Source organism: Symsagittifera roscoffensis, chromosome 6, assembly GCF_963678635.1.
Source record: "Symsagittifera roscoffensis chromosome 6, txSymRosc1.1, whole genome shotgun sequence".
NCBI lineage: Eukaryota > Metazoa > Xenacoelomorpha > Acoela > Convolutidae > Symsagittifera > Symsagittifera roscoffensis.
In genome coordinates, this window is record NC_087067.1 from 32,523,135 (window position 1) to 32,550,521 (window position 27,387).

The window sequence follows — 27,387 nt, forward strand, 5'->3', positions numbered from 1 at the left end:
AGGGCGAAGTGTCATTATGGCTACCTCTTTTCAACTTTCCCCCTTGACCTTTCATAAGTTGGTCCGGGAGCAACATAGCTCTCAACCCAGTCGGATAAATATAAATTTTTATGATGCGAGCTGTTTTTTCATTGTTGTGTTCAAGGCATGTACCAAAATTAGGAAAAGGTTTAGCTATCGCTTCTCGGCCTTTTGGCTAAGATCATGTGTAGTATCTGTTCTTGTCAGCTTAATATCTGGCATGCTGGGCATAGCCTGGCACCAATATTAAACTGATTTTTACTTCCCGAGTTAACACCGAAGCTTGCTTCAGTTGACTCACGGATTGTCCCGGTCTTACACTACCATCGGGAGCAGTCCACCTGAAAATTCTGAAACTGCAAATTACCTTAATAGAGTGAAGATGTCAGTATGAAGAGTCTAATTGAGACTGGTGAATTGCGCGAACGGCCATAACTTGCCCAAAAAACTTAAGACTTCCAAATTTTGCTATTTCTATCGTAAGACCATCGTCAAATCTTGGGGGACTGAGAAAATGAATCAATTTCGTCGAACCAGTTCAAAGTTATGAGTTCTTGAAAGCTCGGTGATGCCAAAAAGTTAAGCCTAATCGAGCGTGGTGCAAAAAACGAAAATTTCAAAATTTTTGTTATTTTCTGTCTAAATTTTATTTTTTTCAATATCGTATCACAATTTTGGACTCAGAAAAACTCCAACGAGCTCAAAACGACTTCTTTAGCTTCAGTGTTCGTGGAGTAATCATCAGTTGAAATTTTGGGGGGAGCTGAAATTCGGCCATTTTGGAAGAAAATCGACCTAAAAGCTAACTTTTAAGTTAGTGCAATTTTTTTCTTGCATTTTTCATAAAATGGGGTGCTCTCTGCTGTCGCAGAGTGCATTCAAAGAAACTTATCAAATAGATTTGAAAACTTACCTATTTAATAAGTTTATCACAACAATTAGGCTAAAAGCATCTATCAGTATCCTGGCTGGTATTCGACCATATGCCACTAACGTTGAGTGAGCGGCTATCATGCCATAGATGGTCATCTAAGACACCCTGTACACGCTCGGTAGGTTTTGACCAGCCGATTTGGCCATAAAACTCATTGGGCCAAAAAAATTCTGAAAATTGTCAATTTTTCAAATTTTGTTTGAATTGCATAAATTATAACGTGAGCGTGCAAAATTTTACATGGTATAAGAGCATATTTCTACTCTCGCGCGAGGGCGAGTGTTTTAAAAGTAATGTACATAGTTATATGCTAGTCAGGATATAAATGGAAGCGGAATTACTCAAATGCCTAAGGCAGAACCGCAGATTCTGTCTTTGTCTACATCGTTAAGCCCATGTCGTATGTAACGGCACAAACGCAGATGGTTATAACGTAGTCTACTGTACTCTTACGATAGATTTACTAGCCAGCAGGGGAGTTTTGTTAGGGCGAAGTGTCATTATGGCTACCTCTTTTCAACTTTCCCCCTTGACCTTTCATAAGTTGGTCCGGGAGCAACATAGCTCTCAACCCAGTCGGATAAATATAAATTTTTATGATGCGAGCTGTTTTTTCATTGTTGTGTTCAAGGCATGTACCAAAATTAGGAAAAGGTTTAGCTATCGCTTCTCGGCCTTTTGGCTAAGATAATGTGTAGTATCTGTTCTTGTCAGCTGAATATATGGAATGCTGGGCATAGCCTGGCACCAATATTAAACTGATTTTTACTTCCCGAGTTAACACCGAAGCTTGCTTCAGTTGACTCACGGATTGTCCCGGTCTTACACTACCATCGGGAGCAGTCCACCTGAAAATTCTGAAACTGCAAATTACCTTAATAGAGTGAAGATGTCAGTATGAAGAGTCTAATTGAGACTGGTGAATTGCGCGAACGGCCATAACTTGCCCAAAAAACTTAAGACTTCCAAATTTTGCTATTTCTATCGTAAGACCATCGTCAAATCTTGGGGGACTGAGAAAATGAATCAATTTCGTCGAACCAGTTCAAAGTTATGAGTTCTTGAAAGCTCGGTGATGCCAAAAAGTTAAGCCTAATCGAGCGTGGTGCAAAAAACGAAAATTTCAAAATTTTTGTTATTTTCTGTCTAAATTTTATTTTTTCAATATCGTATCACAATTTTGGACTCAGAACAATTCCAACGAGCCCAAAACGACTTCTTTAGCTTCAGTGTTCGTGGAGTAATCATCAGTTGAAATTTTGGGGGGAGCTGAAATTCGGCCATTTTGGAAGAAAATCGACCTAAAAGCTAACTTTTAAGTTAGTGCAATTTTTTTCTTGCATTTTTCATAAAATGGGGTGCTCTCTGCTGTCGCAGAGTGCATTCAAAGAAACTTATCAAATAGATTTGAAAACTTACCTATTTAATAAGTTTATCACAACAATTAGGCTAAAAGCATCTATCAGTATCCTGGCTGGTATTCGACCATATGCCACTAACGTTGAGTGAGCGGCTATCATGCCATAGATGGTCATCTAAGACACCCTGTACACGCTCCGTAGGTTTTGACCAGCCGACTTGGCCATAAAACTCATTGGGCCAAAAAAATTCTGAAAATTGTCAATTTTTCAAATTTTGTTTGAATTGCATAAATTATAACGTGAGCGTGCAAAATTTTACATGGTATAAGAGCATATTTCTACTCTCGCGCGAGGGCGAGTGTTTTAAAAGTAATGTACATAGTTATATGCTAGTCAGGATATAAATGGAAGCGGAATTACTCAAATGCCTAAGGCAGAACCGCAGATTCTGTCTTTGTCTACATCGTTAAGCCCATGTCGTATGTAACGGCACAAACGCAGATGGTTATAACGTAGTCTACTGTACTCTTACGATAGATTTACTAGCCAGCAGGGGAGTTTTGTTAGGGCGAAGTGTCATTATGGCTACCTCTTTTCAACTTTCCCCCTTGACCTTTCATAAGTTGGTCCGGGAGCAACATAGCTCTCAACCCAGTCGGATAAATATAAATTTTTATGATGCGAGCTGTTTTTTCATTGTTGTGTTCAAGGCATGTACCAAAATTAGGAAAAGGTTTAGCTATCGCTTCTCGGCCTTTTGGCTAAGATAATGTGTAGTATCTGTTCTTGTCAGCTGAATATCTGGAATGCTGGGCATAGCCTGGCACCAATATTAAACTGATTTTTACTTCCCGAGTTAACACCGAAGCTTGCTTCAGTTGACTCACGGATTGTCCCGGTCTTACACTACCATCGGGAGCAGTCCACCTGAAAATTCTGAAACTGCAAATTACCTTAATAGAGTGAAGATGTCAGTATGAAGAGTCTAATTGAGACTGGTGAATTGCGCGAACGGCCATAACTTGCCCAAAAAACTTAAGACTTCCAAATTTTGCTATTTATATCGTAAGACCATCGTCAAATCTTGGGGGACTGAGAAAATGAATCAATTTCGTCGAACCAGTTCAAAGTTATGAGTTCTTGAAAGCTCGGTGATGCCAAAAAGTTAAGCCTAATCGAGCGTGGTGCAAAAAACGAAAATTTCAAAATTTTTGTTATTTTCTGTCTAAATTTTATTTTTTCAATATCGTATCACAATTTTGGACTCAGAACAATTCCAACGAGCCCAAAACGACTTCTTTAGCTTCAGTGTTCGTGGAGTAATCATCAGTTGAAATTTTGGGGGGAGCTGAAATTCGGCCATTTTGGAAGAAAATCGACCTAAAAGCTAACTTTTAAGTTAGTGCAATTTTTTTCTTGCATTTTTCATAAAATGGGGTGCTCTCTGCTGTCGCAGAGTGCATTCAAAGAAACTTATCAAATAGATTTGAAAACTTACCTATTTAATAAGTTTATCACAACAATTAGGCTAAAAGCATCTATCAGTATCCTGGCTGGTATTCGACCATATGCCACTAACGTTGAGTGAGCGGCTATCATGCCATAGATGGTCATCTAAGACACCCTGTACACGCTCCGTAGGTTTTGACCAGCCGACTTGGCCATAAAACTCATTGGGCCAAAAAAATTCTGAAAATTGTCAATTTTTCAAATTTTGTTTGAATTGCATAAATTATAACGTGAGCGTGCAAAATTTTACATGGTATAAGAGCATATTTCTACTCTCGCGCGAGGGCGAGTGTTTTAAAAGTAATGTACATAGTTATATGCTAGTCAGGATATAAATGGAAGCGGAATTACTCAAATGCCTAAGGCAGAACCGCAGATTCTGTCTTTGTCTACATCGTTAAGCCCATGTCGTATGTAACGGCACAAACGCAGATGGTTATAACGTAGTCTACTGTACTCTTACGATAGATTTACTAGCCAGCAGGGGAGTTTTGTTAGGGCGAAGTGTCATTATGGCTACCTCTTTTCAACTTTCCCCCTTGACCTTTCATAAGTTGGTCCGGGAGCAACATAGCTCTCAACCCAGTCGGATAAATATAAATTTTTATGATGCGAGCTGTTTTTTCATTGTTGTGTTCAAGGCATGTACCAAAATTAGGAAAAGGTTTAGCTATCGCTTCTCGGCCTTTTGGCTAAGATAATGTGTAGTATCTGTTCTTGTCAGCTGAATATCTGGAATGCTGGGCATAGCCTGGCACCAATATTAAACTGATTTTTACTTCCCGAGTTAACACCGAAGCTTGCTTCAGTTGACTCACGGATTGTCCCGGTCTTACACTACCATCGGGAGCAGTCCACCTGAAAATTCTGAAACTGCAAATTACCTTAATAGAGTGAAGATGTCAGTATGAAGAGTCTAATTGAGACTGGTGAATTGCGCGAACGGCCATAACTTGCCCAAAAAACTTAAGACTTCCAAATTTTGCTATTTCTATCGTAAGACCATCGTCAAATCTTGGGGGACTGAGAAAATGAATCAATTTCGTCGAACCAGTTCAAAGTTATGAGTTCTTGAAAGCTCGGTGATGCCAAAAAGTTAAGCCTAATCGAGCGTGGTGCAAAAAACGAAAATTTCAAAATTTTTGTTATTTTCTGTCTAAATTTTATTTTTTCAATATCGTATCACAATTTTGGACTCAGAACAATTCCAACGAGCCCAAAACGACTTCTTTAGCTTCAGTGTTCGTGGAGTAATCATCAGTTGAAATTTTGGGGGGAGCTGAAATTCGGCCATTTTGGAAGAAAATCGACCTAAAAGCTAACTTTTAAGTTAGTGCAATTTTTTTCTTGCATTTTTCATAAAATGGGGTGCTCTCTGCTGTCGCAGAGTGCATTCAAAGAAACTTATCAAATAGATTTGAAAACTTACCTATTTAATAAGTTTATCACAACAATTAGGCTAAAAGCATCTATCAGTATCCTGGCTGGTATTCGACCATATGCCACTAACGTTGAGTGAGCAGCTATCATGCGATCGATGGTCATCTAAGACACCCTGTACACGCTCCGTAGGTTTTGACCAGCCGATTTGGCCATAAAACTCATTGGGCCAAAAAAATTCTGAAAATTGTCAATTTTTCAAATTTTGTTTGAATTGCATAAATTATAACGTGAGCGTGCAAAATTTTACATGGTATAAGAGCATATTTCTACTCTCGCGCGAGGGCGAGTGTTTTAAAAGTAATGTACATAGTTATATGCTAGTCAGGATATAAATGGAAGCGGAATTACTCAAATGCCTAAGGCAGAACCGCAGATTCTGTCTTTGTCTACATCGTTAAGCCCATGTCGTATGTAACGGCACAAACGCAGATGGTTATAACGTAGTCTACTGTACTCTTACGATAGATTTACTAGCCAGCAGGGGAGTTTTGTTAGGGCGAAGTGTCATTATGGCTACCTCTTTTCAACTTTCCCCCTTGACCTTTCATAAGTTGGTCCGGGAGCAACATAGCTCTCAACCCAGTCGGATAAATATAAATTTTTATGATGCGAGCTGTTTTTTCATTGTTGTGTTCAAGGCATGTACCAAAATTAGGAAAAGGTTTAGCTATCGCTTCTCGGCCTTTTGGCTAAGATCATGTGTAGTATCTGTTCTTGTCAGCTTAATATCTGGCATGCTGGGCATAGCCTGGCACCAATATTAAACTGATTTTTACTTCCCGAGTTAACACCGAAGCTTGCTTCAGTTGACTCACGGATTGTCCCGGTCTTACACTACCATCGGGAGCAGTCCACCTGAAAATTCTGAAACTGCAAATTACCTTAATAGAGTGAAGATGTCAGTATGAAGAGTCTAATTGAGACTGGTGAATTGCGCGAACGGCCATAACTTGCCCAAAAAACTTAAGACTTCCAAATTTTGCTATTTTTATCGTAAGACCATCGTCAAATCTTGGGGGACTGAGAAAATGAATCAATTTCGTCGAACCAGTTCAAAGTTATGAGTTCTTGAAAGCTCGGTGATGCCAAAAAGTTAAGCCTAATCGAGCGTGGTGCAAAAAACGAAAATTTCAAAATTTTTGTTATTTTCTGTCTAAATTTTATTTTTTCAATATCGTATCACAATTTTGGACTCAGAACAATTCCAACGAGCTCAAAACGACTTCTTTAGCTTCAGTGTTCGTGGAGTAATCATCAGTTGAAATTTTGGGGGGAGCTGAAATTCGGCCATTTTGGAAGAAAATCGACCTAAAAGCTAACTTTTAAGTTAGTGCAATTTTTTTCTTGCATTTTTCATAAAATGGGGTGCTCTCTGCTGTCGCAGAGTGCATTCAAAGAAACTTATCAAATAGATTTGAAAACTTACCTATTTAATAAGTTTATCACAACAATTAGGCTAAAAGCATCTATCAGTATCCTGGCTGGTATTCGACCATATGCCACTAACGTTGAGTGAGCGGCTATCATGCCATAGATGGTCATCTAAGACACCCTGTACACGCTCCGTAGGTTTTGACCAGCCGATTTGGCCATAAAACTCATTGGGCCAAAAAAATTCTGAAAATTGTCAATTTTTCAAATTTTGTTTGAATTGCATAAATTATAACGTGAGCGTGCAAAATTTTACATGGTATAAGAGCATATTTCTACTCTCGCGCGAGGGCAAGTGTTTTAAAAGTAATGTACATAGTTATATGCTAGTCAGGATATAAATGGAAGCGGAATTACTCAAATGCCTAAGGCAGAACCGCAGATTCTGTCTTTGTCTACATCGTTAAGCCCATGTCGTATGTAACGGCACAAACGCAGATGGTTATAACGTAGTCTACTGTACTCTTACGATAGATTTACTAGCCAGCAGGGGAGTTTTGTTAGGGCGAAGTGTCATTATGGCTACCTCTTTTCAACTTTCCCCCTTGACCTTTCATAAGTTGGTCCGGGAGCAACATAGCTCTCAACCCAGTCGGATAAATATAAATTTTTATGATGCGAGCTGTTTTTTCATTGTTGTGTTCAAGGCATGTACCAAAATTAGGAAAAGGTTTAGCTATCGCTTCTCGGCCTTTTGGCTAAGATAATGTGTAGTATCTGTTCTTGTCAGCTGAATATCTGGAATGCTGGGCATAGCCTGGCACCAATATTAAACTGATTTTTACTTCCCGAGTTAACACCGAAGCTTGCTTCAGTTGACTCACGGATTGTCCCGGTCTTACACTACCATCGGGAGCAGTCCACCTGAAAATTCTGAAACTGCAAATTACCTTAATAGAGTGAAGATGTCAGTATGAAGAGTCTAATTGAGACTGGTGAATTGCGCGAACGGCCATAACTTGCCCAAAAAACTTAAGACTTCCAAATTTTGCTATTTCTATCGTAAGACCATCGTCAAATCTTGGGGGACTGAGAAAATGAATCAATTTCGTCGAACCAGTTCAAAGTTATGAGTTCTTGAAAGCTCGGTGATGCCAAAAAGTTAAGCCTAATCGAGCGTGGTGCAAAAAACGAAAATTTCAAAATTTTTGTTATTTTCTGTCTAAATTTTATTTTTTCATTATCGTATCACAATTTTGGACTCAGAACAATTCCAACGAGCCCAAAACGACTTCTTTAGCTTCAGTGTTCGTGGAGTAATCATCAGTTGAAATTTTGGGGGGAGCTGAAATTCGGCCATTTTTGAAGAAAATCGACCTAAAAGCTAACTTTTAAGTTAGTGCAATTTTTTTCTTGCATTTTTCATAAAATGGGGTGCTCTCTGCTGTCGCAGAGTGCATTCAAAGAAACTTATCAAATAGATTTGAAAACTTACCTATTTAATAAGTTTATCACAACAATTAGGCTAAAAGCATCTATCAGTATCCTGGCTGGTATTCGACCATATGCCACTAACGTTGAGTGAGCAGCTATCATGCCATCGATGGTCATCTAAGACACCCTGTCTACGCTCCGTAGGTTTTGACCAGCCGATTTGGCCATAAAACTCATTGGGCCAAAAAAATTCTGAAAATTGTCAATTTTTCAAATTTTGTTTGAATTGCATAAATTATAACGTGAGCGTGCAAAATTTTACATGGTATAAGAGCATATTTCTACTCTCGCGCGAGGGCGAGTGTTTTAAAAGTAATGTACATAGTTATATGCTAGTCAGGATATAAATGGAAGCGGAATTACTCAAATGCCTAAGGCAGAACCGCAGATTCTGTCTTTGTCTACATCGTTAAGCCCATGTCGTATGTAACGGCACAAACGCAGATGGTTATAACGTAGTCTACTGTACTCTTACGATAGATTTACTAGCCAGCAGGGGAGTTTTGTTAGGGCGAAGTGTCATTATGGCTACCTCTTTTCAACTTTCCCCCTTGACCTTTCATAAGTTGGTCCGGGAGCAACATAGCTCTCAACCCAGTCGGATAAATATAAATTTTTATGATGCGAGCTGTTTTTTCATTGTTGTGTTCAAGGCATGTACCAAAATTAGGAAAAGGTTTAGCTATCGCTTCTCGGCCTTTTGGCTAAGATCATGTGTAGTATCTGTTCTTGTCAGCTTAATATCTGGCATGCTGGGCATAGCCTGGCACCAATATTAAACTGATTTTTACTTCCCGAGTTAACACCGAAGCTTGCTTCAGTTGACTCACGGATTGTCCCGGTCTTACACTACCATCGGGAGCAGTCCACCTGAAAATTCTGAACCTGCAAATTACCTTAATAGAGTGAAGATGTCAGTATGAAGAGTCTAATTGAGACTGGTGAATTGCGCGAACGGCCATAACTTGCCCAAAAAACTTAAGACTTCCAAATTTTGCTATTTCTATCGTAAGACCATCGTCAAATCTTGGGGGACTGAGAAAATGAATCAATTTCGTCGAACCAGTTCAAAGTTATGAGTTCTTGAAAGCTCGGTGATGCCAAAAAGTTAAGCCTAATCGAGCGTGGTGCAAAAAACGAAAATTTCAAAATTTTTGTTATTTTCTGTCTAAATTTTATTTTTTCAATATCGTATCACAATTTTGGACTCAGAACAATTCCAACGAGCTCAAAACGACTTCTTTAGCTTCAGTGTTCGTGGAGTAATCATCAGTTGAAATTTTGGGGGGAGCTGAAATTCGGCCATTTTGGAAGAAAATCGACCTAAAAGCTAACTTTTAAATTAGTGCAATTTTTTTCTTGCATTTTTCATAAAATGGGGTGCTCTCTGCTGTCGCAGAGTGCATTCAAAGAAACTTCTCAAATAGATTTGAAAACTTACCTATTTAATAAGTTTATCACAACAATTAGGCTAAAAGCATCTATCAGTATCCTGGCTGGTATTCGACAATATGCCACTAACGTTGAGTGAGCAGCTATCATGCCATCGATGGTCATCTAAGACACCCTGTACACGCTCCGTAGGTTTTGACCAGCCGATTTGGCCATAAAACTCATTGGGCCAAAAAAATTCTGAAAATTGTCAATTTTTCAAATTTTGTTTGAATTGCATAAATTATAACGTGAGCGTGCAAAATTTTACATGGTATAAGAGCATATTTCTACTCTCGCGCGAGGGCGAGTGTTTTAAAAGTAATGTACATAGTTATATGCTAGTCAGGATATAAATGGAAGCGGAATTACTCAAATGCCTAAGGCAGAACCGCAGATTCTGTCTTTGTCTACATCGTTAAGCCCATGTCGTATGTAACGGCACAAACGCAGATGGTTATAACGTAGTCTACTGTACTCTTACGATAGATTTACTAGCCAGCAGGGGAGTTTTGTTAGGGCGAAGTGTCATTATGGCTACCTCTTTTCAACTTTCCCCCTTGACCTTTCATAAGTTGGTCCGGGAGCAACATAGCTCTCAACCCAGTCGGATAAATATAAATTTTTATGATGCGAGCTGTTTTTTCATTGTTGTGTTCAAGGCATGTACCAAAATTAGGAAAAGGTTTAGCTATCGCTTCTCGGCCTTTTGGCTAAGATCATGTGTAGTATCTGTTCTTGTCAGCTTAATATCTGGCATGCTGGGCATAGCCTGGCACCAATATTAAACTGATTTTTACTTCCCGAGTTAACACCGAAGCTTGCTTCAGTTGACTCACGGATTGTCCCGGTCTTACACTACCATCGGGAGCAGTCCACCTGAAAATTCTGAACCTGCAAATTACCTTAATAGAGTGAAGATGTCAGTATGAAGAGTCTAATTGAGACTGGTGAATTGCGCGAACGGCCATAACTTGCCCAAAAAACTTAAGACTTCCAAATTTTGCTATTTCTATCGTAAGACCATCGTCAAATCTTGGGGGACTGAGAAAATGAATCAATTTCGTCGAACCAGTTCAAAGTTATGAGTTCTTGAAAGCTCGGTGATGCCAAAAAGTTAAGCCTAATCGAGCGTGGTGCAAAAAACGAAAATTTCAAAATTTTTGTTATTTTCTGTCTAAATTTTATTTTTTCAATATCGTATCACAATTTTGGACTCAGAACAATTCCAACGAGCCCAAAACGACTTCTTTAGCTTCAGTGTTCGTGGAGTAATCATCAGTTGAAATTTTGGGGGGAGCTGAAATTCGGCCATTTTGGAAGAAAATCGACCTAAAAGCTAACTTTTAAGTTAGTGCAATTTTTTTCTTGCATTTTTCATAAAATGGGGTGCTCTCTGCTGTCGCAGAGTGCATTCAAAGAAACTTATCAAATAGATTTGAAAACTTACCTATTTAATAAGTTTATCACAACAATTAGGCTAAAAGCATCTATCAGTATCCTGGCTGGTATTCGACCATATGCCACTAACGTTGAGTGAGCAGCTATCATGCGATCGATGGTCATCTAAGACACCCTGTACACGCTCCGTAGGTTTTGACCAGCCGATTTGGCCATAAAACTCATTGGGCCAAAAAAATTCTGAAAATTGTCAATTTTTCAAATTTTGTTTGAATTGCATAAATTATAACGTGAGCGTGCAAAATTTTACATGGTATAAGAGCATATTTCTACTCTCGCGCGAGGGCGAGTGTTTTAAAAGTAATGTACATAGTTATATGCTAGTCAGGATATAAATGGAAGCGGAATTACTCAAATGCCTAAGGCAGAACCGCAGATTCTGTCTTTGTCTACATCGTTAAGCCCATGTCGTATGTAACGGCACAAACGCAGATGGTTATAACGTAGTCTACTGTACTCTTACGATAGATTTACTAGCCAGCAGGGGAGTTTTGTTAGGGCGAAGTGTCATTATGGCTACCTCTTTTCAACTTTCCCCCTTGACCTTTCATAAGTTGGTCCGGGAGCAACATAGCTCTCAACCCAGTCGGATAAATATAAATTTTTATGATGCGAGCTGTTTTTTCATTGTTGTGTTCAAGGCATGTACCAAAATTAGGAAAAGGTTTAGCTATCGCTTCTCGGCCTTTTGGCTAAGATCATGTGTAGTATCTGTTCTTGTCAGCTTAATATCTGGCATGCTGGGCATAGCCTGGCACCAATATTAAACTGATTTTTACTTCCCGAGTTAACACCGAAGCTTGCTTCAGTTGACTCACGGATTGTCCCGGTCTTACACTACCATCGGGAGCAGTCCACCTGAAAATTCTGAAACTGCAAATTACCTTAATAGAGTGAAGATGTCAGTATGAAGAGTCTAATTGAGACTGGTGAATTGCGCGAACGGCCATAACTTGCCCAAAAAACTTAAGACTTCCAAATTTTGCTATTTTTATCGTAAGACCATCGTCAAATCTTGGGGGACTGAGAAAATGAATCAATTTCGTCGAACCAGTTCAAAGTTATGAGTTCTTGAAAGCTCGGTGATGCCAAAAAGTTAAGCCTAATCGAGCGTGGTGCAAAAAACGAAAATTTCAAAATTTTTGTTATTTTCTGTCTAAATTTTATTTTTTCAATATCGTATCACAATTTTGGACTCAGAACAATTCCAACGAGCTCAAAACGACTTCTTTAGCTTCAGTGTTCGTGGAGTAATCATCAGTTGAAATTTTGGGGGGAGCTGAAATTCGGCCATTTTGGAAGAAAATCGACCTAAAAGCTAACTTTTAAGTTAGTGCAATTTTTTTCTTGCATTTTTCATAAAATGGGGTGCTCTCTGCTGTCGCAGAGTGCATTCAAAGAAACTTATCATATAGATTTGAAAACTTACCTATTTAATAAGTTTATCACAACAATTAGGCTAAAAGCATCTATCAGTATCCTGGCTGGTATTCGACCATATGCCACTAACGTTGAGTGAGCGGCTATCATGCCATAGATGGTCATCTAAGACACCCTGTACACGCTCCGTAGGTTTTGACCAGCCGATTTGGCCATAAAACTCATTGGGCCAAAAAAATTCTGAAAATTGTCAATTTTTCAAATTTTGTTTGAATTGCATAAATTATAACGTGAGCGTGCAAAATTTTACATGGTATAAGAGCATATTTCTACTCTCGCGCGAGGGCAAGTGTTTTAAAAGTAATGTACATAGTTATATGCTAGTCAGGATATAAATGGAAGCGGAATTACTCAAATGCCTAAGGCAGAACCGCAGATTCTGTCTTTGTCTACATCGTTAAGCCCATGTCGTATGTAACGGCACAAACGCAGATGGTTATAACGTAGTCTACTGTACTCTTACGATAGATTTACTAGCCAGCAGGGGAGTTTTGTTAGGGCGAAGTGTCATTATGGCTACCTCTTTTCAACTTTCCCCCTTGACCTTTCATAAGTTGGTCCGGGAGCAACATAGCTCTCAACCCAGTCGGATAAATATAAATTTTTATGATGCGAGCTGTTTTTTCATTGTTGTGTTCAAGGCATGTACCAAAATTAGGAAAAGGTTTAGCTATCGCTTCTCGGCCTTTTGGCTAAGATAATGTGTAGTATCTGTTCTTGTCAGCTGAATATCTGGAATGCTGGGCATAGCCTGGCACCAATATTAAACTGATTTTTACTTCCCGAGTTAACACCGAAGCTTGCTTCAGTTGACTCACGGATTGTCCCGGTCTTACACTACCATCGGGAGCAGTCCACCTGAAAATTCTGAAACTGCAAATTACCTTAATAGAGTGAAGATGTCAGTATGAAGAGTCTAATTGAGACTGGTGAATTGCGCGAACGGCCATAACTTGCCCAAAAAACTTAAGACTTCCAAATTTTGCTATTTCTATCGTAAGACCATCGTCAAATCTTGGGGGACTGAGAAAATGAATCAATTTCGTCGAACCAGTTCAAAGTTATGAGTTCTTGAAAGCTCGGTGATGCCAAAAAGTTAAGCCTAATCGAGCGTGGTGCAAAAAACGAAAATTTCAAAATTTTTGTTATTTTCTGTCTAAATTTTATTTTTTCATTATCGTATCACAATTTTGGACTCAGAACAATTCCAACGAGCCCAAAACGACTTCTTTAGCTTCAGTGTTCGTGGAGTAATCATCAGTTGAAATTTTGGGGGGAGCTGAAATTCGGCCATTTTTGAAGAAAATCGACCTAAAAGCTAACTTTTAAGTTAGTGCAATTTTTTTCTTGCATTTTTCATAAAATGGGGTGCTCTCTGCTGTCGCAGAGTGCATTCAAAGAAACTTATCAAATAGATTTGAAAACTTACCTATTTAATAAGTTTATCACAACAATTAGGCTAAAAGCATCTATCAGTATCCTGGCTGGTATTCGACCATATGCCACTAACGTTGAGTGAGCAGCTATCATGCCATCGATGGTCATCTAAGACACCCTGTCTACGCTCCGTAGGTTTTGACCAGCCGATTTGGCCATAAAACTCATTGGGCCAAAAAAATTCTGAAAATTGTCAATTTTTCAAATTTTGTTTGAATTGCATAAATTATAACGTGAGCGTGCAAAATTTTACATGGTATAAGAGCATATTTCTACTCTCGCGCGAGGGCGAGTGTTTTAAAAGTAATGTACATAGTTATATGCTAGTCAGGATATAAATGGAAGCGGAATTACTCAAATGCCTAAGGCAGAACCGCAGATTCTGTCTTTGTCTACATCGTTAAGCCCATGTCGTATGTAACGGCACAAACGCAGATGGTTATAACGTAGTCTACTGTACTCTTACGATAGATTTACTAGCCAGCAGGGGAGTTTTGTTAGGGCGAAGTGTCATTATGGCTACCTCTTTTCAACTTTCCCCCTTGACCTTTCATAAGTTGGTCCGGGAGCAACATAGCTCTCAACCCAGTCGGATAAATATAAATTTTTATGATGCGAGCTGTTTTTTCATTGTTGTGTTCAAGGCATGTACCAAAATTAGGAAAAGGTTTAGCTATCGCTTCTCGGCCTTTTGGCTAAGATCATGTGTAGTATCTGTTCTTGTCAGCTTAATATCTGGCATGCTGGGCATAGCCTGGCACCAATATTAAACTGATTTTTACTTCCCGAGTTAACACCGAAGCTTGCTTCAGTTGACTCACGGATTGTCCCGGTCTTACACTACCATCGGGAGCAGTCCACCTGAAAATTCTGAACCTGCAAATTACCTTAATAGAGTGAAGATGTCAGTATGAAGAGTCTAATTGAGACTGGTGAATTGCGCGAACGGCCATAACTTGCCCAAAAAACTTAAGACTTCCAAATTTTGCTATTTCTATCGTAAGACCATCGTCAAATCTTGGGGGACTGAGAAAATGAATCAATTTCGTCGAACCAGTTCAAAGTTATGAGTTCTTGAAAGCTCGGTGATGCCAAAAAGTTAAGCCTAATCGAGCGTGGTGCAAAAAACGAAAATTTCAAAATTTTTGTTATTTTCTGTCTAAATTTTATTTTTTCAATATCGTATCACAATTTTGGACTCAGAACAATTCCAACGAGCTCAAAACGACTTCTTTAGCTTCAGTGTTCGTGGAGTAATCATCAGTTGAAATTTTGGGGGGAGCTGAAATTCGGCCATTTTGGAAGAAAATCGACCTAAAAGCTAACTTTTAAATTAGTGCAATTTTTTTCTTGCATTTTTCATAAAATGGGGTGCTCTCTGCTGTCGCAGAGTGCATTCAAAGAAACTTCTCAAATAGATTTGAAAACTTACCTATTTAATAAGTTTATCACAACAATTAGGCTAAAAGCATCTATCAGTATCCTGGCTGGTATTCGACAATATGCCACTAACGTTGAGTGAGCAGCTATCATGCCATCGATGGTCATCTAAGACACCCTGTACACGCTCCGTAGGTTTTGACCAGCCGATTTGGCCATAAAACTCATTGGGCCAAAAAAATTCTGAAAATTGTCAATTTTTCAAATTTTGTTTGAATTGCATAAATTATAACGTGAGCGTGCAAAATTTTACATGGTATAAGAGCATATTTCTACTCTCGCGCGAGGGCGAGTGTTTTAAAAGTAATGTACATAGTTATATGCTAGTCAGGATATAAATGGAAGCGGAATTACTCAAATGCCTAAGGCAGAACCGCAGATTCTGTCTTTGTCTACATCGTTAAGCCCATGTCGTATGTAACGGCACAAACGCAGATGGTTATAACGTAGTCTACTGTACTCTTACGATAGATTTACTAGCCAGCAGGGGAGTTTTGTTAGGGCGAAGTGTCATTATGGCTACCTCTTTTCAACTTTCCCCCTTGACCTTTCATAAGTTGGTCCGGGAGCAACATAGCTCTCAACCCAGTCGGATAAATATAAATTTTTATGATGCGAGCTGTTTTTTCATTGTTGTGTTCAAGGCATGTACCAAAATTAGGAAAAGGTTTAGCTATCGCTTCTCGGCCTTTTGGCTAAGATCATGTGTAGTATCTGTTCTTGTCAGCTTAATATCTGGCATGCTGGGCATAGCCTGGCACCAATATTAAACTGATTTTTACTTCCCGAGTTAACGCCGAAGCTTGCTTCAGTTGACTCACGGATTGTCCCGGTCTTACACTACCATCGGGAGCAGTCCACCTGAAAATTCTGAACCTGCAAATTACCTTAATAGAGTGAAGATGTCAGTATGAAGAGTCTAATTGAAACTGGTGAATTGCGCGAACGGCCATAACTTGCCCAAAAAAATTAAGACTTCCAAATTTTGCTATTTCTATCGTAAGACCATCGTCAAATCTTGGGGGACTGAGAAAATGAATCAATTTCGTCGAACCAGTTCAAAGTTATGAGTTCTTGAAAGCTCGGTGATGCCAAAAAGTTAAGCCTAATCGAGCGTGGTGCAAAAAACGAAAATTTCAAAATTTTTGTTATTTTCTGTCTAAATTTTATTTTTTCAATATCGTATCACAATTTTGGACTCAGAACAATTCCAACGAGCTCAAAACGACTTCTTTAGCTTCAGTGTTCGTGGAGTAATCATCAGTTGAAATTTTGGGGGGAGCTGAAATTCGGCCATTTTGGAAGAAAATCGACCTAAAAGCTAACTTTTAAGTTAGTGCAATTTTTTTCTTGCATTTTTCATAAAATGGGGTGCTCTCTGCTGTCGCAGAGTGCATTCAAAGAAACTTATCAAATAGATTTGAAAACTTACCTATTTAATAATTTTATCACAACAATTAGGCTAAAAGCATCTATCAGTATCCTGGCTGGTATTCGACCATATGCCACTAACGTTGAGTGAGCGGCTATCATGCCATAGATGGTCATCTAAGACACCCTGTACACGCTCCGTAGGTTTTGACCAGCCGATTTGGCCATAAAACTCATTGGGCCAAAAAAATTCTGAAAATTGTCAATTTTTCAAATTTTGTTTGAATTGCATAAATTATAACGTGAGCGTGCAAAATTTTACATGGTATAAGAGCATATTTCTACTCTCGCGCGAGGGCGAGTGTTTTAAAAGTAATGTACATAGTTATATGCTAGTCAGGATATAAATGGAAGCGGAATTACTCAAATGCCTAAGGCAGAACCGCAGATTCTGTCTTTGTCTACATCGTTAAGCCCATGTCGTATGTAACGGCACAAACGCAGATGGTTATAACGTAGTCTACTGTACTCTTACGATAGATTTACTAGCCAGCAGGGGAGTTTTGTTAGGGCGAAGTGTCATTATGGCTACCTCTTTTCAACTTTCCCCCTTGACCTTTCATAAGTTGGTCCGGGAGCAACATAGCTCTCAACCCAGTCGGATAAATATAAATTTTTATGATGCGAGCTGTTTTTTCATTGTTGTGTTCAAGGCATGTACCAAAATTAGGAAAAGGTTTAGCTATCGCTTCTCGGCCTTTTGGCTAAGATCATGTGTAGTATCTGTTCTTGTCAGCTTAATATCTGGCATGCTGGGCATAGCCTGGCACCAATATTAAACTGATTTTTACTTCCCGAGTTAACACCGAAGCTTGCTTCAGTTGACTCACGGATTGTCCCGGTCTTACACTACCATCGGGAGCAGTCCACCTGAAAATTCTGAACCTGCAAATTACCTTAATAGAGTGAAGATGTCAGTATGAAGAGTCTAATTGAGACTGGTGAATTGCGCGAACGGCCATAACTTGCCCAAAAAACTTAACACTTCCAAATTTTGCTATTTCTATCGTAAGACCATCGTCAAATCTTGGGGGACTGAGAAAATGAACCAATTTTGTCGAACCAGTTCAAAGTTATGAGTTCTTGAAAGCTCGGTGATGCCAAAAAGTTAAGCCTAATCGAGCGTGGTGCAAAAAACGAAAATTTCAAAATTTTTGTTCTTTTCTGTCTAAATTTTATTTTTTCAATATCGTATCACAATTTTGGACTCAGAACAATTCCAACGAGCTCAAAACGACTTCTTTAGCTTCAGTTTTCGTGGAGTAATCATCAGTTGAAATTTTGGGGGGAGCTGAAATTCGGCCATTTTGGAAGAAAATCGACCTAAAAGCTAACTTTTAAATTAGTGCAATTTTTTTCTTGCATTTTTCATAAAATGGGGTGCTCTCTGCTGTCGCAGAGTGCATTCAAAGAAACTTCTCAAATAGATTTGAAAACTTACCTATTTAATAAGTTTATCACAACAATTAGGCTAAAAGCATCTATCAGTATCCTGGCTGGTATTCGACAATATGCCACTAACGTTGAGTGAGCAGCTATCATGCCATCGATGGTCATCTAAGACACCCTGTACACGCTCCGTAGGTTTTGACCAGCCGATTTGGCCATAAAACTCATTGGGCCAAAAAAATTCTGAAAATTGTCAATTTTTCAAATTTTGTTTGAATTGCATAAATTATAACGTGAGCGTGCAAAATTTTACATGGTATAAGAGCATATTTCTACTCTCGCGCGAGGGCGAGTGTTTTAAAAGTAATGTACATAGTTATATGCTAGTCAGGATATAAATGGAAGCGGAATTACTCAAATGCCTAAGGCAGAACCGCAGATTCTGTCTTTGTCTACATCGTTAAGCCCATGTCGTATGTAACGGCACAAACGCAGATGGTTATAACGTAGTCTACTGTACTCTTACGATAGATTTACTAGCCAGCAGGGGAGTTTTGTTAGGGCGAAGTGTCATTATGGCTACCTCTTTTCAACTTTCCCCCTTGACCTTTCATAAGTTGGTCCGGGAGCAACATAGCTCTCAACCCAGTCGGATAAATATAAATTTTTATGATGCGAGCTGTTTTTTCATTGTTGTGTTCAAGGCATGTACCAAAATTAGGAAAAGGTTTAGCTATCGCTTCTCGGCCTTTTGGCTAAGATCATGTGTAGTATCTGTTCTTGTCAGCTTAATATCTGGCATGCTGGGCATAGCCTGGCACCAATATTAAACTGATTTTTACTTCCCGAGTTAACGCCGAAGCTTGCTTCAGTTGACTCACGGATTGTCCCGGTCTTACACTACCATCGGGAGCAGTCCACCTGAAAATTCTGAACCTGCAAATTACCTTAATAGAGTGAAGATGTCAGTATGAAGAGTCTAATTGAGACTGGTGAATTGCGCGAACGGCCATAACTTGCCCAAAAAAATTAAGACTTCCAAATTTTGCTATTTCTATCGTAAGACCATCGTCAAATCTTGGGGGACTGAGAAAATGAATCAATTTCGTCGAACCAGTTCAAAGTTATGAGTTCTTGAAAGCTCGGTGATGCCAAAAAGTTAAGCCTAATCGAGCGTGGTGCAAAAAACGAAAATTTCAAAATTTTTGTTATTTTCTGTCTAAATTTTATTTTTTCAATATCGTATCACAATTTTGGACTCAGAACAATTTCAACGAGCTCAAAACGACTTCTTTAGCTTCAGTGTTCGTGGAGTAATCATCAGTTGAAATTTTGGGGGGAGCTGAAATTCGGCCATTTTGGAAGAAAATCGACCTAAAAGCTAACTTTTAAGTTAGTGCAATTTTTTTCTTGCATTTTTCATAAAATGGGGTGCTCTCTGCTGTCGCAGAGTGCATTCAAAGAAACTTATCAAATAGATTTGAAAACTTACCTATTTAATAATTTTATCACAACAATTAGGCTAAAAGCATCTATCAGTATCCTGGCTGGTATTCGACCATATGCCACTAACGTTGAGTGAGCGGCTATCATGCCATAGATGGTCATCTAAGACACCCTGTACACGCTCCGTAGGTTTTGACCAGCCGATTTGGCCATAAAACTCATTGGGCCAAAAAAAATTCTGAAAATTGTCAATTTTTCAAATTTTGTTTGAATTGCATAAATTATAACGTGAGCGTGCAAAATTTTACATGGTATAAGAGCATATTTCTACTCTCGCGCGAGGGCGAGTGTTTTAAAAGTAATGTACATAGTTATATGCTAGTCAGGATATAAATGGAAGCGGAATTACTCAAATGCCTAAGGCAGAACCGCAGATTCTGTCTTTGTCTACATCGTTAAGCCCATGTCGTATGTAACGGCACAAACGCAGATGGTTATAACGTAGTCTACTGTACTCTTACGATAGATTTACTAGCCAGCAGGGGAGTTTTGTTAGGGCGAAGTGTCATTATGGCTACCTCTTTTCAACTTTCCCCCTTGACCTTTCATAAGTTGGTCCGGGAGCAACATAGCTCTCAACCCAGTCGGATAAATATAAATTTTTATGATGCGAGCTGTTTTTTCATTGTTGTGTTCAAGGCATGTACCAAAATTAGGAAAAGGTTTAGCTATCGCTTCTCGGCCTTTTGGCTAAGATCATGTGTAGTATCTGTTCTTGTCAGCTTAATATCTGGCATGCTGGGCATAGCCTGGCACCAATATTAAACTGATTTTTACTTCCCGAGTTAACACCGAAGCTTGCTTCAGTTGACTCACGGATTGTCCCGGTCTTACACTACCATCGGGAGCAGTCCACCTGAAAATTCTGAACCTGCAAATTACCTTAATAGAGTGAAGATGTCAGTATGAAGAGTCTAATTGAGACTGGTGAATTGCGCGAACGGCCATAACTTGCCCAAAAAACTTAACACTTCCAAATTTTGCTATTTCTATCGTAAGACCATCGTCAAATCTTGGGGGACTGAGAAAATGAACCAATTTTGTCGAACCAGTTCAAAGTTATGAGTTCTTGAAAGCTCGGTGATGCCAAAAAGTTAAGCCTAATCGAGCGTGGTGCAAAAAACGAAAATTTCAAAATTTTTGTTCTTTTCTGTCTAAATTTTATTTTTTCAATATCGTATCACAATTTTGGACTCAGAACTATTCCAACGAGCCCAAAACGACTTCTTTAGCTTCAGTGTTCGTGGAGAAATCATCAGTTGAAATTTTGGGGGGAGCTGAAATTCGGCCATTTTGGAAGAAAATCGACCTAAAAGCTAACTTTTAAGTTAGTGCAATTTTTTTCTTGCATTTTTTATAAAATGGGGTGCTCTCTGCTGTCGCAGAGTGCATTCAAAGAAACTTCTCAAATAGATTTGAAAACTTACCTATTTAATAAGTTTATCACAACAATTAGGCTAAAAGCATCTATCAGTATCCTGGCTGGTATTCGACAATATGCCACTAACGTTGAGTGAGCAGCTATCATGCCATCGATGGTCATCTAAGACACCCTGTACACGCTCCGTAGGTTTTGACCAGCCGATTTGGCCATAAAACTCATTGGGCCAAAAAAATTCTGAAAATTGTCAATTTTTCAAATTTTGTTTGAATTGCATAAATTATAACGTGAGCGTGCAAAATTTTACATGGTATAAGAGCATATTTCTACTCTCGCGCGAGGGCGAGTGTTTTAAAAGTAATGTACATAGTTATATGCTAGTCAGGATATAAATGGAAGCGGAATTACTCAAATGCCTAAGGCAGAACCGCAGATTCTGTCTTTGTCTACATCGTTAAGCCCATGTCGTATGTAACGGCACAAACGCAGATGGTTATAACGTAGTCTACTGTACTCTTACGATAGATTTACTAGCCAGCAGGGGAGTTTTGTTAGGGCGAAGTGTCATTATGGCTACCTCTTTTCAACTTTCCCCCTTGACCTTTCATAAGTTGGTCCGGGAGCAACATAGCTCTCAACCCAGTCGGATAAATATAAATTTTTATGATGCGAGCTGTTTTTTCATTGTTGTGTTCAAGGCATGTACCAAAATTAGGAAAAGGTTTAGCTATCGCTTCTCGGCCTTTTGGCTAAGATCATGTGTAGTATCTGTTCTTGTCAGCTTAATATCTGGCATGCTGGGCATAGCCTGGCACCAATATTAAACTGATTTTTACTTCCCGAGTTAACGCCGAAGCTTGCTTCAGTTGACTCACGGATTGTCCCGGTCTTACACTACCATCGGGAGCAGTCCACCTGAAAATTCTGAACCTGCAAATTACCTTAATAGAGTGAAGATGTCAGTATGAAGAGTCTAATTGAGACTGGTGAATTGCGCGAACGGCCATAACTTGCCCAAAAAAATTAAGACTTCCAAATTTTGCTATTTCTATCGTAAGACCATCGTCAAATCTTGGGGGACTGAGAAAATGAATCAATTTCGTCGAACCAGTTCAAAGTTATGAGTTCTTGAAAGCTCGGTGATGCCAAAAAGTTAAGCCTAATCGAGCGTGGTGCAAAAAACGAAAATTTCAAAATTTTTGTTATTTTCTGTCTAAATTTTATTTTTTCAATATCGTATCACAATTTTGGACTCAGAACAATTTCAACGAGCTCAAAACGACTTCTTTAGCTTCAGTGTTCGTGGAGTAATCATCAGTTGAAATTTTGGGGGGAGCTGAAATTCGGCCATTTTGGAAGAAAATCGACCTAAAAGCTAACTTTTAAGTTAGTGCAATTTTTTTCTTGCATTTTTCATAAAATGGGGTGCTCTCTGCTGTCGCAGAGTGCATTCAAAGAAACTTATCAAATAGATTTGAAAACTTACCTATTTAATAATTTTATCACAACAATTAGGCTAAAAGCATCTATCAGTATCCTGGCTGGTATTCGACCATATGCCACTAACGTTGAGTGAGCGGCTATCATGCCATAGATGGTCATCTAAGACACCCTGTACACGCTCCGTAGGTTTTGACCAGCCGATTTGGCCATAAAACTCATTGGGCCAAAAAAAATTCTGAAAATTGTCAATTTTTCAAATTTTGTTTGAATTGCATAAATTATAACGTGAGCGTGCAAAATTTTACATGGTATAAGAGCATATTTCTACTCTCGCGCGAGGGCGAGTGTTTTAAAAGTAATGTACATAGTTATATGCTAGTCAGGATATAAATGGAAGCGGAATTACTCAAATGCCTAAGGCAGAACCGCAGATTCTGTCTTTGTCTACATCGTTAAGCCCATGTCGTATGTAACGGCACAAACGCAGATGGTTATAACGTAGTCTACTGTACTCTTACGATAGATTTACTAGCCAGCAGGGGAGTTTTGTTAGGGCGAAGTGTCATTATGGCTACCTCTTTTCAACTTTCCCCCTTGACCTTTCATAAGTTGGTCCGGGAGCAACATAGCTCTCAACCCAGTCGGATAAATATAAATTTTTATGATGCGAGCTGTTTTTTCATTGTTGTGTTCAAGGCATGTACCAAAATTAGGAAAAGGTTTAGCTATCGCTTCTCGGCCTTTTGGCTAAGATCATGTGTAGTATCTGTTCTTGTCAGCTTAATATCTGGCATGCTGGGCATAGCCTGGCACCAATATTAAACTGATTTTTACTTCCCGAGTTAACACCGAAGCTTGCTTCAGTTGACTCACGGATTGTCCCGGTCTTACACTACCATCGGGAGCAGTCCACCTGAAAATTCTGAACCTGCAAATTACCTTAATAGAGTGAAGATGTCAGTATGAAGAGTCTAATTGAGACTGGTGAATTGCGCGAACGGCCATAACTTGCCCAAAAAACTTAACACTTCCAAATTTTGCTATTTCTATCGTAAGACCATCGTCAAATCTTGGGGGACTGAGAAAATGAACCAATTTTGTCGAACCAGTTCAAAGTTATGAGTTCTTGAAAGCTCGGTGATGCCAAAAAGTTAAGCCTAATCGAGCGTGGTGCAAAAAACGAAAATTTCAAAATTTTTGTTCTTTTCTGTCTAAATTTTATTTTTTCAATATCGTATCACAATTTTGGACTCAGAACTATTCCAACGAGCCCAAAACGACTTCTTTAGCTTCAGTGTTCGTGGAGAAATCATCAGTTGAAATTTTGGGGGGAGCTGAAATTCGGCCATTTTGGAAGAAAATCGACCTAAAAGCTAACTTTTAAGTTAGTGCAATTTTTTTCTTGCATTTTTTATAAAATGGGGTGCTCTCTGCTGTCGCAGAGTGCATTCAAAGAAACTTCTCAAATAGATTTGAAAACTTACCTATTTAATAAGTTTATCACAACAATTAGGCTAAAAGCATCTATCAGTATCCTGGCTGGTATTCGACAATATGCCACTAACGTTGAGTGAGCAGCTATCATGCCATCGATGGTCATCTAAGACACCCTGTACACGCTCCGTAGGTTTTGACCAGCCGATTTGGCCATAAAACTCATTGGGCCAAAAAAATTCTGAAAATTGTCAATTTTTCAAATTTTGTTTGAATTGCATAAATTATAACGTGAGCGTGCAAAATTTTACATGGTATAAGAGCATATTTCTACTCTCGCGCGAGGGCGAGTGTTTTAAAAGTAATGTACATAGTTATATGCTAGTCAGGATATAAATGGAAGCGGAATTACTCAAATGCCTAAGGCAGAACCGCAGATTCTGTCTTTGTCTACATCGTTAAGCCCATGTCGTATGTAACGGCACAAACGCAGATGGTTATAACGTAGTCTACTGTACTCTTACGATAGATTTACTAGCCAGCAGGGGAGTTTTGTTAGGGCGAAGTGTCATTATGGCTACCTCTTTTCAACTTTCCCCCTTGACCTTTCATAAGTTGGTCCGGGAGCAACATAGCTCTCAACCCAGTCGGATAAATATAAATTTTTATGATGCGAGCTGTTTTTTCATTGTTGTGTTCAAGGCATGTACCAAAATTAGGAAAAGGTTTAGCTATCGCTTCTCGGCCTTTTGGCTAAGATCATGTGTAGTATCTGTTCTTGTCAGCTTAATATCTGGCATGCTGGGCATAGCCTGGCACCAATATTAAACTGATTTTTACTTCCCGAGTTAACGCCGAAGCTTGCTTCAGTTGACTCACGGATTGTCCCGGTCTTACACTACCATCGGGAGCAGTCCACCTGAAAATTCTGAACCTGCAAATTACCTTAATAGAGTGAAGATGTCAGTATGAAGAGTCTAATTGAGACTGGTGAATTGCGCGAACGGCCATAACTTGCCCAAAAAAATTAAGACTTCCAAATTTTGCTATTTCTATCGTAAGACCATCGTCAAATCTTGGGGGACTGAGAAAATGAATCAATTTCGTCGAACCAGTTCAAAGTTATGAGTTCTTGAAAGCTCGGTGATGCCAAAAAGTTAAGCCTAATCGAGCGTGGTGCAAAAAACGAAAATTTCAAAATTTTTGTTATTTTCTGTCTAAATTTTATTTTTTCAATATCGTATCACAATTTTGGACTCAGAACAATTCCAACGAGCTCAAAACGACTTCTTTAGCTTCAGTGTTCGTGGAGTAATCATCAGTTGAAATTTTGGGGGGAGCTGAAATTCGGCCATTTTGGAAGAAAATCGACCTAAAAGCTAACTTTTAAGTTAGTGCAATTTTTTTCTTGCATTTTTCATAAAATGGGGTGCTCTCTGCTGTCGCAGAGTGCATTCAAAGAAACTTCTCAAATAGATTTGAAAACTTACCTATTTAATAAGTTTATCACAACAATTAGGCTAAAAGCATCTATCAGTATCCTGGCTGGTATTCGACAATATGCCACTAACGTTGAGTGAGCAGCTATCATGCCATCGATGGTCATCTAAGACACCCTGTACACGCTCCGTAGGTTTTGACCAGCCGATTTGGCCATAAAACTCATTGGGCCAAAAAAATTCTGAAAATTGTCAATTTTTCAAATTTTGTTTGAATTGCATAAATTATAACGTGAGCGTGCAAAATTTTACATGGTATAAGAGCATATTTCTACTCTCGCGCGAGGGCGAGTGTTTTAAAAGTAATGTACATAGTTATATGCTAGTCAGGATATAAATGGAAGCGGAATTACTCAAATGCCTAAGGCAGAACCGCAGATTCTGTCTTTGTCTACATCGTTAAGCCCATGTCGTATGTAACGGCACAAACGCAGATGGTTATAACGTAGTCTACTGTACTCTTACGATAGATTTACTAGCCAGCAGGGGAGTTTTGTTAGGGCGAAGTGTCATTATGGCTACCTCTTTTCAACTTTCCCCCTTGACCTTTCATAAGTTGGTCCGGGAGCAACATAGCTCTCAACCCAGTCGGATAAATATAAATTTTTATGATGCGAGCTGTTTTTTCATTGTTGTGTTCAAGGCATGTACCAAAATTAGGAAAAGGTTTAGCTATCGCTTCTCGGCCTTTTGGCTAAGATCATGTGTAGTATCTGTTCTTGTCAGCTTAATATCTGGCATGCTGGGCATAGCCTGGCACCAATATTAAACTGATTTTTACTTCCCGAGTTAACACCGAAGCTTGCTTCAGTTGACTCACGGATTGTCCCGGTCTTAAACTACCATCGGGAGCAGTCCACCTGAAAATTCTGAACCTGCAAATTACCTTAATAGAGTGAAGATGTCAGTATGAAGAGTCTAATTGAGACTGGTGAATTGCGCGAACGGCCATAACTTGCCCAAAAAACTTAACACTTCCAAATTTTGCTATTTCTATCGTAAGACCATCGTCAAATCTTGGGGGACTGAGAAAATGAACCAATTTTGTCGAACCAGTTCAAAGTTATGAGTTCTTGAAAGCTCGGTGATGCCAAAAAGTTAAGCCTAATCGAGCGTGGTGCAAAAAACGAAAATTTCAAAATTTTTGTTCTTTTCTGTCTAAATTTTATTTTTTCAATATCGTATCACAATTTTGGACTCAGAACTATTCCAACGAGCCCAAAACGACTTCTTTAGCTTCAGTGTTCGTGGAGAAATCATCAGTTGAAATTTTGGGGGGAGCTGAAATTCGGCCATTTTGGAAGAAAATCGACCTAAAAGCTAACTTTTAAGTTAGTGCAATTTTTTTCTTGCATTTTTCATAAAATGGGGTGCTCTCTGCTGTCGCAGAGTGCATTCAAAGAAACTTATCAAATAGATTTGAAAACTTACCTATTTAATAATTTTATCACAACAATTAGGCTAAAAGCATCTATCAGTATCCTGGCTGGTATTCGACCATATGCCACTAACGTTGAGTGAGCGGCTATCATGCCATAGATGGTCATCTAAGACACCCTGTACACGCTCCGTAGGTTTTGACCAGCCGATTTGGCCATAAAACTCATTGGGCCAAAAAAAATTCTGAAAATTGTCAATTTTTCAAATTTTGTTTGAATTGCATAAATTATAACGTGAGCGTGCAAAATTTTACATGGTATAAGAGCATATTTCTACTCTCGCGCGAGGGCGAGTGTTTTAAAAGTAATGTACATAGTTATATGCTAGTCAGGATATAAATGGAAGCGGAATTACTCAAATGCCTAAGGCAGAACCGCAGATTCTGTCTTTGTCTACATCGTTAAGCCCATGTCGTATGTAACGGCACAAACGCAGATGGTTATAACGTAGTCTACTGTACTCTTACGATAGATTTACTAGCCAGCAGGGGAGTTTTGTTAGGGCGAAGTGTCATTATGGCTA

The 27,387-nt window shown here is 39.0% G+C and overlaps 19 non-coding genes across 19 annotated transcripts; all 19 read left to right on the forward strand.

The window, feature by feature from the left end:
- The first annotated feature begins 176 nt into the window (after positions 1-176).
- On the forward strand, positions 177-367 carry LOC134849294 (U2 spliceosomal RNA). Its single transcript, XR_010163319.1, has one exon. It is a non-coding gene; the product is annotated as a U2 spliceosomal RNA (small nuclear RNA).
- Positions 368-1,617: 1,250 nt separating this feature from the next.
- On the forward strand, positions 1,618-1,808 carry LOC134849764 (U2 spliceosomal RNA). The gene has a single exon (XR_010163771.1). It is a non-coding gene; the product is annotated as a U2 spliceosomal RNA (small nuclear RNA).
- Positions 1,809-3,057: 1,249 nt separating this feature from the next.
- Positions 3,058-3,248, forward strand: LOC134849729 (U2 spliceosomal RNA). The gene has a single exon (XR_010163739.1). It is a non-coding gene; the product is annotated as a U2 spliceosomal RNA (small nuclear RNA).
- Positions 3,249-4,497: 1,249 nt separating this feature from the next.
- Positions 4,498-4,688, forward strand: LOC134849731 (U2 spliceosomal RNA). The gene has a single exon (XR_010163740.1). It is a non-coding gene; the product is annotated as a U2 spliceosomal RNA (small nuclear RNA).
- Positions 4,689-5,937: 1,249 nt separating this feature from the next.
- LOC134849295 (U2 spliceosomal RNA) lies at positions 5,938-6,128 on the forward strand. Its single transcript, XR_010163320.1, has one exon. It is a non-coding gene; the product is annotated as a U2 spliceosomal RNA (small nuclear RNA).
- A 1,249-nt stretch (positions 6,129-7,377) lies between these two features.
- On the forward strand, positions 7,378-7,568 carry LOC134849732 (U2 spliceosomal RNA). The gene has a single exon (XR_010163741.1). It is a non-coding gene; the product is annotated as a U2 spliceosomal RNA (small nuclear RNA).
- Positions 7,569-8,817: 1,249 nt separating this feature from the next.
- On the forward strand, positions 8,818-9,008 carry LOC134849296 (U2 spliceosomal RNA). Its single transcript, XR_010163321.1, has one exon. It is a non-coding gene; the product is annotated as a U2 spliceosomal RNA (small nuclear RNA).
- Positions 9,009-10,257: 1,249 nt separating this feature from the next.
- LOC134849297 (U2 spliceosomal RNA) lies at positions 10,258-10,448 on the forward strand. The gene has a single exon (XR_010163322.1). It is a non-coding gene; the product is annotated as a U2 spliceosomal RNA (small nuclear RNA).
- Positions 10,449-11,697: 1,249 nt separating this feature from the next.
- On the forward strand, positions 11,698-11,888 carry LOC134849299 (U2 spliceosomal RNA). The gene has a single exon (XR_010163324.1). It is a non-coding gene; the product is annotated as a U2 spliceosomal RNA (small nuclear RNA).
- A 1,249-nt stretch (positions 11,889-13,137) lies between these two features.
- LOC134849733 (U2 spliceosomal RNA) lies at positions 13,138-13,328 on the forward strand. Its single transcript, XR_010163742.1, has one exon. It is a non-coding gene; the product is annotated as a U2 spliceosomal RNA (small nuclear RNA).
- Positions 13,329-14,577: 1,249 nt separating this feature from the next.
- LOC134849300 (U2 spliceosomal RNA) lies at positions 14,578-14,768 on the forward strand. Its single transcript, XR_010163325.1, has one exon. It is a non-coding gene; the product is annotated as a U2 spliceosomal RNA (small nuclear RNA).
- Positions 14,769-16,017: 1,249 nt separating this feature from the next.
- On the forward strand, positions 16,018-16,208 carry LOC134849384 (U2 spliceosomal RNA). Its single transcript, XR_010163405.1, has one exon. It is a non-coding gene; the product is annotated as a U2 spliceosomal RNA (small nuclear RNA).
- A 1,249-nt stretch (positions 16,209-17,457) lies between these two features.
- On the forward strand, positions 17,458-17,648 carry LOC134849301 (U2 spliceosomal RNA). The gene has a single exon (XR_010163326.1). It is a non-coding gene; the product is annotated as a U2 spliceosomal RNA (small nuclear RNA).
- A 1,249-nt stretch (positions 17,649-18,897) lies between these two features.
- On the forward strand, positions 18,898-19,088 carry LOC134849385 (U2 spliceosomal RNA). The gene has a single exon (XR_010163406.1). It is a non-coding gene; the product is annotated as a U2 spliceosomal RNA (small nuclear RNA).
- A 1,250-nt stretch (positions 19,089-20,338) lies between these two features.
- LOC134849302 (U2 spliceosomal RNA) lies at positions 20,339-20,529 on the forward strand. The gene has a single exon (XR_010163327.1). It is a non-coding gene; the product is annotated as a U2 spliceosomal RNA (small nuclear RNA).
- A 1,249-nt stretch (positions 20,530-21,778) lies between these two features.
- LOC134849386 (U2 spliceosomal RNA) lies at positions 21,779-21,969 on the forward strand. The gene has a single exon (XR_010163407.1). It is a non-coding gene; the product is annotated as a U2 spliceosomal RNA (small nuclear RNA).
- Positions 21,970-23,219: 1,250 nt separating this feature from the next.
- Positions 23,220-23,410, forward strand: LOC134849303 (U2 spliceosomal RNA). Its single transcript, XR_010163328.1, has one exon. It is a non-coding gene; the product is annotated as a U2 spliceosomal RNA (small nuclear RNA).
- Positions 23,411-24,659: 1,249 nt separating this feature from the next.
- LOC134849387 (U2 spliceosomal RNA) lies at positions 24,660-24,850 on the forward strand. The gene has a single exon (XR_010163408.1). It is a non-coding gene; the product is annotated as a U2 spliceosomal RNA (small nuclear RNA).
- Positions 24,851-26,099: 1,249 nt separating this feature from the next.
- On the forward strand, positions 26,100-26,290 carry LOC134849496 (U2 spliceosomal RNA). Its single transcript, XR_010163513.1, has one exon. It is a non-coding gene; the product is annotated as a U2 spliceosomal RNA (small nuclear RNA).
- Positions 26,291-27,387: the final 1,097 nt, after the last annotated feature.